Here is a 16590-nt window from a genome sequence, read left to right as displayed (position 1 = left end):
AATAAGCTTTATAAGAACCAATAGGTTTGAAGATGATGATGTCAACCATGGGGGATGATACACTATTTTTGGAGTAAAAAAGTAAAATGTTTAAAAATAATAAAATAATAAAACTACTTTTTCAACTCGTATTCTCAACTTATCTCCCTAAGGTTTTACTAAACTTTTGAGCGAGAGTACTCATTGGATGCAAAATTTAATTCCTCATCCAAGGAGTACCCATGTTGCATACTTTTGATTGACCCTAGTACATGAAAAATGATAAATACATGAAAAACGTGCAAGACAAATTTACCAAAATCTACCTATATTAACGATGTGATTGGTACTCATTTTTTTGGAACAGGGGTGGTGATCCACCATTCAAAAACACTAGGAAGAGTGGTTGTTGATAATTATACAATGCATGTTTCTTTATCATATGTTACCTTAGCATTTGTTGCGTACCCAATAGAGATACCTGGAGAGGTTTTTTTCATGCATCCTCTGCACAATTATGCATTTTTAGCATATGACCTTGTTGTTCTAGGTCCATATGGGGCTATAGTTGTACATGCAACTATACTTCTTCCTGCATCTGTTCTGCATAGGGGTGATGTTGTATATCTTGTTGGGCTGAATCAAAGCTTACAGGCTAAATCACACAAGTCCATTGTCACAAATCCAGTGGTTGATATTAATCTTGTTCAGTCTACTACTCCCAGTTATAGAGCTATGAACATGGAGGTTGTCCAATTGGATGTAGATTTTGGCTCCAAATTTTCTGGTGTATTGGCATATGAGCATGGAAGGGTTCAGGCTTTATGGGGCAGATTCTATGTTGAGTTAAAAGGGAATGTCAATGATTTTGTTAGAGGAATTCCTATTTATTCCATTAGCGAAGTGTTAAGCAAGATTATAAATAAAATCGAAGGTCTGGGTTTGCTTATAAATGAATTGAAGCAGCCCACGCCTCTTGTCTATTATTTAGGGGTCGAATTTTATTCACTTATACTGTCAAAGGCCCTTGGCATTGGATTAACCAAGGAGTGGGCTATAAAGTTAGAAAGAAAGGATCCAACAAGATGAAAAGTGTTATCGTGATATTGAGAATGCTTGCCAGCATATAGATGGATGTCAAAATCAGAAAGGAAATTTGAGAATGAAAATTTTATGCCATGGTGTGGAATTGGAGCTTCTTGTGGGCACTGATGTAAGAGATGGGTTTGGAACCACTCTATATGCTACCCACGCTGCTAGACCCCTGCGTTGTCACTCATCAACCAACCCTTCCACCATTCCGACAAGATTAAACATCGCAATCGATGTCGTTGTCATAGGTTGTTTCTCCCCATTGACGCTGGCTCAAACAATGTGTTCCCAATGATGTGTCAGATCAATTATAATCAGATCATAATGACTTTAGGGCGTATAATGGTGTGTGTGATTATAATTTACCCGTATAAGGTAAAATGGTAGCCTTGCATTCAGTTCACATGTTTATATATATATATATATATATATATATATATATATATATATATATATATATGATTCATTGTCGATACATCCGGTTAGTGGGTTCGATACACAGATAGTCGATATATAAATTCCGCAGTGGGTTTGATACATTCCACACGGACTTGGTTTCCTTGTTATTCAGCTTCATAGATACTTGAGCAGTCATTCTCGGAAGCAACTTAGCTTGGTTTCAAAAAGAGTACCTAAAAACATAGCAGCAAACAAATTTGCAGAGGCATTGGCCCTAGCATGGAAGTAGTTCAATGACTTAAGTTTTGTAGTACTGGTAGTTGTGCAACCAAAGGAGAGTAATATGTATGATGAAAGTTAGATTTGCATGGTGCTGAAAGAATCATATGTGGTGCCCGTAAAACTCTTGCAGAAATTGATGTTGAGGGTGAACTTTTATCAAATGGAACTCTTCACATAGGACAATGAATTGTTGTTGTTGTTTACTTCAGGGTTGGATATACCCCTATTGATTATCCCTCTAAAGCATAATGGAGAGATAAAATAATGTTGGAGCAGTCGTCTACCATCAAATGCCCTTCAATTTCATATCATTTAGAAGGCACAAAAAAAATTCAACAAGAATTGGCTAAACCTCATGTTCTGGAAAGGTTCATCGATAATAAATATGACATTTCTAATATTAGGAAATGCTTTACTGGATTATGGAGCTTGGAAAATAATGCAAATGTTATAGAAGATACCATCAGAAGGCCAGAATAATTTTTGTTGAAGCCCCAACCTGGAGGGGGAAATAAAATATATGGAAATGATGTCAAGGAAAAATTACTTGAGTTGAAAAGAAATGGTGGCAATGGAAATGCTGCTTACATACTAATGCAAAGTATCTTTCCTCCAATTCATGTGTCATATCTTGTCTGTGGTGGTATCTATCAACACAGTGAAACTATGTCTGAACTTGGCATATTTGGTGCATATTTACGGAGTAAAGACGATGTGATACTAAACAACCAAAGTGGTTATCTCATGAGAACAAAATTTTATTCCTCCAATGAGGGTGGTGTTGTTACGGGCTTTGTTGTTTTGGATAGTCTCTATCTAATTTGAGTTATCTTCAATTGTACCCCATGAATTTATGGCATGGAAATATAAGGAACCTTTTCATTATCTAATTGGTATTGATTTTTCCATTTCAGTTCTCTTGGAAATGAGAATGTCAACTTGATTACTTTGTTTAAAAAAATAAATAAATAATATTAAAAAAAACCCTTGTCTTAAAATAATAGCATCGGGAATTATACTTGTTAAGGTACCAGTGACCGACACATTTATCAAAAATGAGGTGAGCAAAGTGAAGGAGATTGTTCAAATATAAGAAAACTATCAATGATTACACATGTCGAAGTCACGCAATCCACTGAAGGAATTATTAGCGATTAAGCTTTGAGGACCAATATTTTCGAAGAAAGGGGCAATGTTATGAATCGAAAATAGATATAAATAATGTAAATATATATAATAACACTACATCAAAACAATGATTAATTAGTGATTAGTTTAGTGAAGAGGTATGTCCCCAAAAGACATGACCGTTCATAAAGGGACACCTGCTTAGGTATATAAAGTGGACCCTCATTATAACATTGGACATCACATATAATTTGTTTATATAACAAAATTATTATTACAAATACCTTTTGTGTATTTTTACATTTAAGTCAACAAGCTATCAGTTTTGTTGCTTCAGCTTCATCCTGTACATGCTCTGGTGTAGAAACAAGAAAGGTTGTAAGTAATACATCATTTGCATTTAAATACTTTTAATTGTATTCCATACTACAATTTTTTTATAACTCATGAAATAAATCTATTACTGAGTTGAACATTAGTCTCAAGAGGCACTCCACCGTCAGTAGGATCATGTGTTGTATCCACATTACTTGCCTATTTTTGACAACCGAACACATTACTTTATGGCCAAAAATAATAATAGACTGTACAAGTAATCATTTATAAATTATATTCGTTGCTTTTATTTTCCCGAGTGTTAGGTTGGGTGTCAGAAGACTGTGAAGACGCCAACTTCATCCTACATTCAACCATGGCTTTGTAGCCATGCTTGAAATCAAGCTTTAGGTCTTCCTACATGGGAACCTCTTTGAATTGTGACCCATGCAATTTTGCAGGAGAACATGAATTTTTCTTCTTCTTGTTAATCAAGGTTGTCATTGATGTCAATATGGCAGTGACTGAGATGTCAATATTTTTGAGATGCTTGATCCCAGATGATGATGTCAAGACTCTTGTTTGACAAGGATACCATCAATGAAGATGTCAAGCCACGAAGATGTCAAACCATTAATGAAGAAGTCCTAAGGAGACCTTGAACTAACTATAATTTTGCATGTGCCTTGATGATCTAGACCTTAACCCTTGATGACATATGGAGTCATACACTTGGTGATGTCATACTCTTTAAATAATGACCACACTTTGACATAATTGGAAGACTACTTTGGTGTCTTTGAGAAATTAATGAAGGCTACACTATGACGTATTAATGCACTATCATTGAATACATGATGTTATAACTTCATCATGATGTTGGATACTATCATGATGATATTATTGGTGCAAAACAATGGAGAAGCCAGGTTGTCCCAAAAATGTTTCAAATATACTATGCACAAAAATTTAAGGACAGCCAGAAAGAAAATTAATTTTCACTACCTTAGAGGCAACCTCTCAATGTGATTCATAGACCATATTTTAAAGCATAATTTTTCCTTTCCAATGAGCTATTACACAGCCTGAAACTCCAAGTGGTTTGAAAGTTATGAATTTTTAAAGTTAATTTATTAAATCTGGACATGGAGCTGATCTGAGCAGCCGACACAAGTCAGCCTCCAAACAGGGATGTGTCTTTTCGTTTTGCTGTGTGAAAAACACTATATATAAGGATTTCAAACCTCATTTTAACAATCAATTTTTTGGTCAAGAAAACAGAGAATTCAGTGGAGAACTCAGAGGAAAATAAGAGGCCGAGGAGGCATTGAAGTTTATTGTTTTGGGCAATTTTTCAGGAAAACGTAGAGGAATACATTACAGCAGACCACATTACAGCAGACTACATTACAGCAGACCAGTGACTGTGTTTTTGAGTCTTGGTTTTTGTGACGAGTGCGTTGGTAGCTCTGCCTGTGGATTATAGTCTTGTGTGGAGGGCTCAAAATAGTTGCAAAAGGCTTGGATAAGTGTTTTGTGTGGTGATTTTTGAGACCTATACTTATGCTATCACAAAAATTGCACCCAGACAGATTGCTGACCTGAGGCCAGAACTGTGGAGGATAGTCATCTATTGAAGCCTGAAAAAGGAGAATAGTGGAAAGCTACCAGTGGAGGAAAGCTTGTTAAGAACTTACCAAAGCTAGATTGAAGACAATCCTGGAAAAGATTGAAGGTATTTTTGGGCTCATTTGGAAGACACCTTGAAGATATCCTTGGAGCTCAAGTGTGGAGAAGACTTGGAAACACTTGGTTGCAGAATTTGAAGAGGCTATTAAAAAAGGGCATTGAGTAGCCTTAGAAGAGAATTTAAGGAACATCTTAAAGATTGTTCAAAGAGATATTGTACCATATCTTGAAGTATTTTGAGGAACAGTTGTGAAGACGCCTTGAGGCTACTCGGTTGAAGTGTCTTGGAAGCCATTATTGGGACAACTCTTGGAAAATATTTTGTGGAGACTTAAACCTTGCTAGAGCATACTTGTTGAACAGATTTGAAGTCTTGAAGAAGAGTTTGCAGTAGTCCTTGTACTTGAAGTTGTTTTGAAGACCTTGTGTAGAACCTGTGCAATTAATTGAAGGACTTATAAGACATACTTGGTTGGAGAATTCTTGGGACATCGTTTTGAAGACATCTTGTTTAGAAGCCTTATTTAATATCATGATGCATTGAATGTCATCATGATGTGACCTTGGAGTATCATCCTAGAAGTACCTTGTGAAGACATCTTGAAGAAGACATTATTGGACACCGTGATGCATGAGACATCATGAGGTGACATGAAGAACTTGTTTGGGTATGATGAAGTGTAGTGGCGATACCTTCTAATTTACAAGGTTGTCATTGATGATGTTGCATGGAGACTATAGTGAAACTGAATATTGACAGGGCTCGGTGAAGAAGACTTTGGGAGCTGTGAAGCACAACTAAACATATCTTTACAAAGAGAAGCTATATGATTGGTGTCCTTGGAGTTGGTGTTCCTAAACTCAAGGTTGGTGCCTTGGATAAGATAGGGTTCAAGCCCTAGAGGTCAGAGCCTCACTAAATTCTAAGTAGGTGCTTGGCACATTCCAGGTTGGATCGTGGGTGTCTTCATCTAGGGTCGGAGCCCTACCTATATTGTACTTGATTCATTATAAATATTATATTAATAAAAGCATGTATTTCTATTGTTCATTTTGTGTTCTAAATATAAGTGATCTAATTGGTAAAAGTAATAATTCAAAAGAAATACTAATTGACCCCCCTCAGTATTTCCAACACTTCTATGATATTACATTAAAATTGGTAAGAACTTATAATTTGGATGCAAATTATTTTTTATATACTTACAATTTTAGTGGCCGGTTTTGAGTAAGTTGTAACCACTCGGGCCAAGATGATGTTGCCCATGTTTAGCTATTTTAGACATCATGTATTTGGATGTTTCTGGCAACCTATATTTAAAATATTGAAAACCTTAATTATATGTTGCAATGATGATAAAGCATCATAATTACATTATTAAAAGTGCATCATACCTTCCGGTCTAGGTGGTGTCTTCCCTGCTTTTCGTAGTGTCTTCTCGATTTCATCAGCCATAAGCACTTTCCACTCCATCTTTGGAATCGCTAGACGACGCTCATGCGATCTTGTATCTTCTAAAAGAGACTTATATTGGTCCCACGGATATTTCAAATGTAAGCCTACCTTGGAGTTAACTCCAGTTTTGTTGAAGGTACCCTCACCGAATAGGTGAACCATCCTAGTTATAAGTTCATCTTTCAACTTGGAACTTTTGGATTTCCACTTTGTGAAAATGGTGGGCCTAAATATTTCCAAGGTTAGGTCTTACAAACACCTATAGAATACATCATTTCCTACAAAACGATATTATCATTACATTAAAATTATCACATACTATACATTAATTTCAATTAGAATGTGCTTAATATTTAAAACACTTCTTAAATTCCTGGAAGTTTCTCTATTTTCATGGGGACATTGTCCTCATCTACCAAAACCATAATTGGTAGTGTTTGCTTGCTAGTAAAATCGGAAGATCCAAGAAATCTCACTTCAAATTATGCAATGATATCATGCTCTCAATCCATAACATCACTTGCGGATCCTAGTGTATGTTGTTTAGGAGGTGCAGATCCCACACGTGTGGTTGAGTGGGTGTACCAGTCTCAATCACTGTTGTTTCACTCACAGGAAGAGCTTCGACATTACCACCAACGTCAGCCCCCATAGTCGTAGCATGAGGTTTGTACTCTACCAAAAACTCTTGTAAAATAAAGAATTTTTAATAAAGGATGAGATAATTAAAATCATAAACAAATAAATGGGATAATTAAATGAGTTTCTCACCCCATATTGACGAATTTGGCACATCAAGGTTTTGATTTTTCCTCTTATCTCTTCTGTCTGAGGCTCAATCAAAACTAAAGAACTGAATTTCTTGTTTTCTTTCATTCGAAGCTTCTTTATTGTTTGGATCAAATCGGTAGACATACAAATTTCTTCTTTAGTAACCTCTTCTTTAGGAGAATTTTTTGATTTCTCTAAGGCTAGTGCCTTCCCCTTATCACCTTGTTTATCAAATAAGTGTAATTTGCAGTTCATACACAACTAATCATCATTATATTGATAATAAAACCACTATTGACAATATATTGTAGTAAATGTCAATCATAACACATAATAGACATTTCTTATAACTTGAGTAAAATTTAATACATACCTCCCCTAATAGAAATATTTGTATGTATTTTATTCAAATTGTAGTCAATTATCAACTCTTCCCCTGCAGCTTTTTATTTAATGGCACATGTGAATACGTAGTTTCCTTCACACCCCTCAAATATGCAATTGGGTTTCTTATTTGTGATCATGGTCCATGTACTATTTATAAACCCTACAATATTACCTACTTCTTTTGACCTTCCATCAACATAAATAGTTGTGCCTTTGTTTTGATCATTGTCTTTTAGTTGTATATAATTTGTGGCCACTTCATATCTTTGCATACTTTTTCTATATTGGACTAGCTGTACCGAATCGTTGTATTTGTAATAGGGTCTGACATACTCCATCAATTCAGTTAATACTCTGTAACGTACCTTTATACTATCCATGGAAAATAGCCCTAAACCATGTAATGACTATTTGCATCCATGGAAAAATCAGTGTTTATTTCAAGAATATCCTTGGGTGCCCATTGTTTCACTAGATGATTATACCTCAAGGGAACCTCAATGTCATCTATGCTCTCATTATCATAATAACATGACCCCCCTTTAGCGAGAAAAAAATCCATGCATCTATGGAATTTTCTTCTAATATTTTCACCTCTAGTTGATCTTCACCTGCTAGACAATGTAGTAGATGTTTGGTCGATTTCTTCTATCCTACCTGAACTTCCATCACTCGACGAAGATAGATCTGACAAATACTTGTTTGGTTGAAAATCCTATAACACTCCATCAAACAAAAGAAAATGTTAGTAAGTTTCATAAGGGATGTTGAGAACTCAACATAATCTAGTACTATTTAATCTTCCATTAGAAAAAAAACACTCACATAATTCGATATGTTGAAGAATGTAACTAGTTTCAGTGGAATAAAAGGAAAAAATTTTGGATGTTGAGGTTGTTGAGATTTCATGACTTGTGAAGCTCGTAAGGGAATATTATATGAAGCCCTTCATAAGTCTATAAATTAGAGTGAGGATAATCCTCATTCTCACCGACCCAATTGCAATTCATCATAAGTGAAAAGCATTTGAAGTAGCCGTAGCCTAAAGCATTCTTTTCAAGCGAAGTAGGAGGAAGTTTTGGGTATGTTTTGTCTCTATTCCAAATTTCTATTACCATTCCCAATATCTCTCTATGGAAAGAGCTTTTATAGGAGAAATATAGGCACATAGAAATACATTGTCTGGGCCTTTTTGATGCAATCATAGTAAATAAAACTCAACACAAATAGTCTTAGCACTACCAGTAGACGTTGTAACTAAAACGTTATCATCTGAGTTATAAAGAACTACAAATACCTGAGTTTAAATGGGACTGAATTGTCTAAATTGTCAATATAGTGCTTCATTTGAAGGATTTCTTAATGTAGACATAGGAAGTTCATATGAAGCCAAAAATTCCCTAAATTTGTATGATGATCCAGTTGGAAAAACACAAAGGGAAAATTGTTCTTTTGGAGGTTAGGGAAAGCAACAAAGAGAAGTTGGAGGAGGAGGAAGGCATGACCAAGAAACTTCAGGATAACTACAACTTCAGTTGGTTCTTTTGGACATGACCAAGCAATATACATGGAAGAGGACATCATTGAGAAACATATGCAACTGGCCAAGACTAGACAGTATGATCACAAACCCCTATTTTTACTATTAACACAAAAAATATCCATATATGTTTAAAAATAAAATTTATTGATGTTTGGTAATGGAATCAAACCCATTGAACCTCACATCAAGAAGATAGAGGTTGCAATGTTTATAAACTTTCAACACACTTCATAACCTTCAACATTTAAACATGTAGGAAAAACAAGAACTTGTGCCCATTCCTCCTACATTCCTTGCACTAGACCTTGTGGGAAAGACTGAAACCTAAAAACTAAACATTTGTTTACAAGAAATAAAGAATGCCTAAGGAAGCATGCACATGAATTTATCCCCCTCGTTACCATACAAAATTTAGTCTAAAAAAATGCATTCCCTCAATTGGCTAATCACCAAACCTACATGGAACTATCATTTAAGGATAATAATTAAGGGAGATACATGGGATGAAAAGATGCTTAGGGCATATTTCTAGGAATATTATATGTTTCCCACCCAAGTGTTCCAACCAACTTAAACATGAAATGGAAACCCATTCAACAAGAGAGAAAAAATCATATTTGGCATAGTGTTATCTCCAAATATGAAGCCAAAAGTTCCCTATCTTTCGTTTGTATGAAGCCAAAAGTTCCCTAACTTCAGTTGGTTCTTTTGGACATGACCAAGCAGCAGACATGGAAGAGGACATCATTGAGCAACATATGCAATTGGCCAAGACTAGATAGTATGATCACAAACCCCTCTTTTTACTATTAACACAAAAACTATCCATATCTGTTTAAAAATAAAATTTATTAAGTCTACTAAGGTTTGCATAGAGTGTAATGACGTTAAGGTTTGCGCAGTGTAATGACATTGTTAAAATTCTTAATCTAATTCTAAATCAAATTTTATTTTATTATTAGACACTCTAGTATTTGATTCATTGGATATTCACCATAGGTTTTTTATTTTTATTTATTTATTTATTTTAATTAGATGATTCCACAATATTCCCTTTAGATTTGTAGGGGCATGACTAAGCCTGTCTAAAATTACGCCACTCGAAGCACTGGGGTACACATAATCAATGATGAGCCTTGACTTCTCTATGTAAGCGCCATGGTGTGGTCATTTTTAAGGTAAGAGAAAGTAATGAAATCCTTCATGTCTAACTAAAAATGTAAACAAACCTGAAATATATGGAAACCATTTTTGTTAGTCATTGAAATTGTTTTGCATATGTTGGCAATTTATTCTTCTAGTCTTAAGCCTCAAGGGTTAGCTCAATTGGTTGAGTCCTCATCCTATTGTTAAAGCACCTTTGCTATTGAGATCTCACAGGTTCAATTCTCTCGACACTGTCAGGGTTAGGCTCTATGGATAAAGTCATCCCTTCTAGTGAATCTACCTGGAACAAATATTTTATGGACATAGCGATTACCAATATTTGGAGTCCATGAAACACATAGAATATATATATATATATATATATATATATATATATATATATATATATATATATATATATATATATATATATATATATATATATATATATTCTCTTGACACTATCAAGGTTAGGCTCCATGGAGAAAGTCATCCCTTCTAGTGAATCTGCCTGGAACAAATATTTTGTGGACGTAGTGATTACCGATCTTTGGGGTCCATGAACCACAGATATATATATATATATATATATATATATATATATATATATATATATATATATATATATATATATATATATATATATATATATACTTACTTCTAGTATTTTTCTCTAGCTGAAAACATTATTTCCCATCTCTATCAGTGAGGAAAATTGATTAGATTTTTTATTTTAAAATTAGAATACCATTGTTTTGTTTATGTGTATAAATATATAAAAGTGACACCACACAAATTGATATGTATGACTGAAATTATTGTTTGAAGAAACTATTAATTGGCTAAGGTTCCCTTGTAGTTGGCCTACATAGCTTCAACTTTGACTTTTCTTATGAAAATTGAACCAAACTACAACCACAAACTCTAGCCATTTTATTCAAATTTATTTTAGTTTAGCTTGACTAAATAAATAGATAATTTTTACTTTTCCCGTGGAGAAAGGTAATGCACATATCTTCATTTTTTTGTTTCGATAAATTTAGTGACTGGAAGCAACTTTATGGATTTAAGTGAGATAAAAAATACATGTTCTTTGATATTAAGAATTTTGGTTTTATCTTCATTATATAAAATAAATATTTAATTTGTATATTGTTATATATTATTTAAATTAACACTTTAATATTTATATGTTATTCCAATTGTGAACTGTGGAGGTGGGCGTTAGTGTCCTATGTTATAGTAGTCAAAATAAATCTTAGTCTTTTTATTATTTTGGCAAATGTGTAAAGGTTTTGCTATGATCTCTTAGAGATCAAGTTACTAGCCTCTGTGAAGAATGTAAAATTATATTATTGATGTAATTATGTTAGAATTGTAAAGATAGACATCGATTCTCTAAAGGGTTGAGTTAAGTGAGTCTAGGGTTAATGTCTCATACAAAATCATGAGTGAGGTCATAGTGAGTCATGTTTTCTCATCATTGGGACAATTAGTGGTGTCTTTTCAGTTAGTTGCAATGTCAAATCATCAAATCATCATCATTACAGGTTGTTGTTACGCTTTCCCTTTGCACTGCGCTTCAGCAAATCAAAGGTTTTATTGTGCCACAGTCACTCTTAGGTTCCAAATTTATCTTCTCTAAGATAATTCATGTTGTATGCTTTTATTTTCATCTTTAGTAATTGAGAATAATGCCCAAAAAATATTGCAACCCTCATAAACTTGAATGTATTGCGCTTTATTGCTATGCTACTGTCAGAAGCATGAAGTTTAGTAGAAGATGGGGTTTTTGTGTTATTTCAATTCATGGAGGCTCAAGGAGGTTGTTAAGATTTTCAACATTATCAGAAACCTATATTCTTCATTCATAGACCCTAGTGCTCAGCCAAACCTATTCACGTGAAATTGTGTTGTGCTCTAGTGCTTCACTTCTGTTGTAGATGATGATTTTCAAAGAAGGAAAGTTTGCAATTTCATCAGGTGTTTATTAATAGGTATTTGATGACTTAGGAGTTGTTTTCCACCTGTTTGGAACATTTAGAGGTACAGGGGATGATCATAAGTATACAAATGGCTAATTTTTTGTGCTTTTGAAGTAGCACAGTGAATGTGTTACGCTTCAACACAGTCAGCATTTTGACCCTTTAATTCGACTCTAAACCTCATGAAATCGATTCTCATGGTTATGAAAAATTTCCTTGAGTGTATTTCAGGTTCATAATTCAAGTATTGATCATCTAATATGAAAAAGGAGCTCTTTGTGCTTTTGCTACATGGGATTTGATGAGTTTTTAATTGATTTAGAAGTTAACTTCAAAATCAGTTTCTAACCGAATAGAAATGAATTTTGAAAACGTAAAAGAGGTTTATGTTAAATATGATCTGAACAAAAAAAATACTTTAGTTTTTTGATAGGTGTGATGTATTGTAAGATTTGAATGAATCTTTACAACCTATTTTTCAGATTTCATCATTTCCCGTTTTAGCCATGATCTTTGGGTGTAGATTAAGAGGAGTTGAAGAATAATTTTTGAAAAATGAGAGAGGTTTCTATCAATAACAAGCTCATATACAAAAAAAACATTCGTTTCTGTAACATCTGTCATTATTAGAGAAATATGATCTAATATTTTACCTCTATTTTCCAAAAATACGATCCCTATTTCCTATTAAGTAATTTCTAAATCTAATGTAATTGACTCTGTCTTTGGGGAAATGGTTGAGCTTGACCACCTAAATCGAGGGATGAAAAAATTATATATATTTCATGAATTTTAGTGTGCAAAAGTGTTAGGCCCCTATAATACTAGTGATTCCCCCATTACTATTGTCATTGTATCCCTTATTGTCATTATTGTGTCCTTATTGTCCCCATATTGTTATTAGTATTCCCCATAGAAGCCCACTATTGTTATTTTTGTGCCCTTATCTTATTATTGTTATGTCAGCTTGATTATATTGTGACCCCATAGACTCCTATATATAGAAGGGAGGTTTATTCATTTGTATCATCCAAGAATTGTTCATTTGTGTAATGTAAAGGAGGTTTCCCCCTTGAAGAGGCTGAATTCTAAGGTGTTGATATATCTTTTCTATCTTTTTGTGAGTTGGTTTCCTAACCTTTTGTATCAGAGCTTTGGATTCTAGGGTTTCACTACTCCAAACAGGTCATTGTGGAATTTTCACTATTATGTTTTTTCTGTGACATTTCAGAAGCTACAAAAAAAACCATTTGAGCCGCAATCATTCTAAACTTCGGGTCCGAATTTTAGAGCTTGTGTTGCTATATTTATGAAGATACGATATGAGGAAGTTAGGGTTTTTGCAGACACCCGAATTACATTCCAAACAGGTGACCTAGGGAAAATCGTCATAATGTTTGTTTTGAGCATCAGATTGAAATTTCATAAGAATTTTTAGAAAGAGGACGGCCTGTAGTATTCTATGTATCAGTTTCAGGTACTAAGGTCGAAACAGTGACATGTGGCACGTCATACAAGTTCTCTCTACTGAACTAGTCTATAATCAGGTCACCGTGGGAGATTTCGTATAACTCTTCTTTGGAGAATCCAATATTGATCAGACTTGCGGGGTTAGAAATAGGACTCAAAGGGCTACCACAGGATGATATTTCAGATATTTGAGATCTGCAATTACCTAGATACAACATATTCAATATCAAGCTCTTACAAAATGAAAAATAGGTGTGTAGTTTTTTTAAAATTTTGCATAAGATTGGTTTGAAAAATTAGTTTGAATGAATTCAAAGGGAATAGTGAAGAATTATTAGCAATAATTAATGCCCCAAAGAAAGAGAATGGAAACACCTAATAAACAACCTGAAATCTCTAGCATGACTCGTGAAGAAGAGGAAGAAATGCAACATGATATATCAAAATTACAAGACCAAGTACAACAAATTTCACTCGCACTAAAGGCAAATGAAGCCAAGATGAATGGCATGGAAGCTAATATGAATGGCGTGCAAGTTAATATGGATGGCATGGAAGCTAAGATGGATGGCATGGAAGCTAAGATGAATGGCATGGATGCTAAGATGAATGTCATGGATGATAAGATGGAAGAATTGAAGATAAATTTCAATAAGTTGCTACAAAAAATGGTCACTAATGGTGAAAGGGTAGTAAAGGAAACTCATAATGAGAACAAAAGAAATGTTAATCATGATTTCATAGACTCTAATGTTGGATTGAAGACCTGCCATGTTCCAAAAATCGATATGAGGAAGTTTGATGGCAAGGATCCTGGAACATGGGTACTACAGATGGAGAAACTTTTCGATATCCATAATGTGCAAAACACACAAAATGTACGTATTGCAACTTTATATTTGGAACCAAATCAGTTTGTATGGTATCAATGGCTTTTCTCTCGTAAACAAATTGTCACTTGGGCAATTTTTATGGAAGAAATGATAGCACATTATGAGGATATAAAAAGCAGCACCTTTTTTAGCCAATTGATAAATCTCAAACAAAAGGGTTCAATGATGGATCACATTAAGAACTTCCAAAAATTGAACATAAGGGTAAAATATATTCCATAGGAGCATAGGATTGATGTGTTCATAGGGACTTTAAAGGATAATATCCAACATGATTTTCTCCTTTGGGAACTTGATTAATTGGAGAAGGCATTCAGGTTAGCAAGAAAAATGGAAAGAAAAATTATGGCAATCAGGAAGCCTACCACTCACAACTATAAATATGGAAGTGTTGTTGCCCCTAACCTTCCACAACCTACAAGGTTGACACCACAACAATTGGAAGAAAAAAGAGCAAAAGGTCTTTGTTACAGTTGTGATAGAAAATACACTAAAGGTCATAAGTGTGCTGAAAATAAATTATTCTACATAGATTGTGAAGAGGAGGAAAAAAAGGAACAAGAAATTCAAAAGAAGAGGATATACTCTAGGAACAAACCCTAGATAAAGAAGAAATGAATCCAACCATATCTTGTAATGCATTGGGTGGAATTACCACTCCTCAAACTATCAAGATAGAAGGACATATCAAGAAGAAAAAGGTAATAGTGTTGATTGATTCGGGAAGTACCCATAATTTTATTCATTGTAAGATAGTAAAGGAATTGAATTGCTTCCTATATCCAACACTAGAGTGTGAAGTGATCGTTGCAAGTGGAGGAACCATAAATTTCTCTCGAAAGTGCCATAATATCAAGTTATCCATGGGAGAATATGTATTGAATAGACCAATGATTTCCATTCCAATGGGTGGTGCTAATGTTGTACTAGGAGTCCAATGGCTACAATCCTTGGGTACAATAGCTTTTAATTTTCAAGAACTTTTCATGAAATTTTGTGTGGAAGGAAAGGAAGTTTAATTACGGGGTATTGTAGGGAAACCAGGAAAGATAATCAGCTCTAACGGTATGAAAAAGCTTCTAAAGAAGGAACAACGAGGTGTAATCACACAATTATGTTCGCTAGAGGTTCCCACATCGAAATCATCTATTTCTCTAGATCTCCAAAAAGTCTTGGACAATCATTCCAAGGTATTTGAGACTCCCAAAGGTATCCCACCTATTCATGATCATGTTCATGCTATTCATATGATTCCATGAAGTGTTCCTCCAAACATCAGGTCGTACAAATATCCCTATGCCCAAAGAGTGAAATTGAATGTATGGTTGTAGAAATGCTAGAGGCTGGTATAATTCAACCTAATCAAAGTTCTTTCTCTGCTCCAGTAGTATTGGTGCATAAGAAGGATGGATCATGGCGCATGTGTCTGAATTATAGGGAGCTCAACAAGCTCACTATTAAAGATAAATTTCCCATTCCTGTCATTGATGAATTATTGGATGAATTGCATAGATCAATTTACTTCACCAAGTTGGATCTTCATTCAGGATATCATCAAATTAGAATGAAGACTAAAGACATTCCGAAAAAATCATTTAGAACTCATGAGGGTCATTATGAATATTTGGTCATGCCTTTTGGCCTTACCAATGCACCTTCTACATTTCAAGGTTTGATGAATTCCATTTTCAAACCCTTCCTTAGAAAATTTGTGTTAGTATTTTTTTTATGATATACTACTCTATAACAAGTCTTGGAAGGATCATGTTGAACATGTTGACAGGGTGCTCAAACTATTGGAGGAGAAACAATTATATGAAAATATCTCCAAATGTTTCTTTGGAGTACAAGAGGTGGAATATCTGGGTCATATTGTATCTCATGAAGGTGTTAAGGTAGACCCCATCAAAATTAAAGCCATTAAGGAATGGAAAATCCCCACATCCATAAAGCATCTACGAGGATTTCTCAGCTTGACAGGGTATTATCGCAAGTTTGTTAATAATTATGGGAGAATAGTAGCACCTCTAACAACATTATTGAAGAAAGATGCAT

The 16590-nt window shown here is 34.3% G+C and overlaps 2 pseudogenes; both read left to right on the top strand.

Moving 5' to 3' along the window:
- The first annotated feature begins 402 nt into the window (after positions 1-402).
- Positions 403-1068, top strand: LOC149141393 (protease Do-like 7 pseudogene; annotated as a pseudogene).
- A 948-nt stretch (positions 1069-2016) lies between these two features.
- LOC149141392 (glutathione synthetase, chloroplastic pseudogene) lies at positions 2017-2577 on the top strand (annotated as a pseudogene).
- Positions 2578-16590: the final 14013 nt, after the last annotated feature.

This window comes from Pinus tabuliformis, chromosome X (assembly GCF_031772625.1).
Source record: "Pinus tabuliformis cultivar Carrire ecotype Pingquan chromosome X, CPIR1, whole genome shotgun sequence".
NCBI lineage: Eukaryota > Viridiplantae > Streptophyta > Pinopsida > Pinales > Pinaceae > Pinus > Pinus tabuliformis.
The sequence above is the reverse complement of the archived record's forward strand: the minus strand, read 5'-3'. Positions and strand labels throughout refer to the sequence as shown.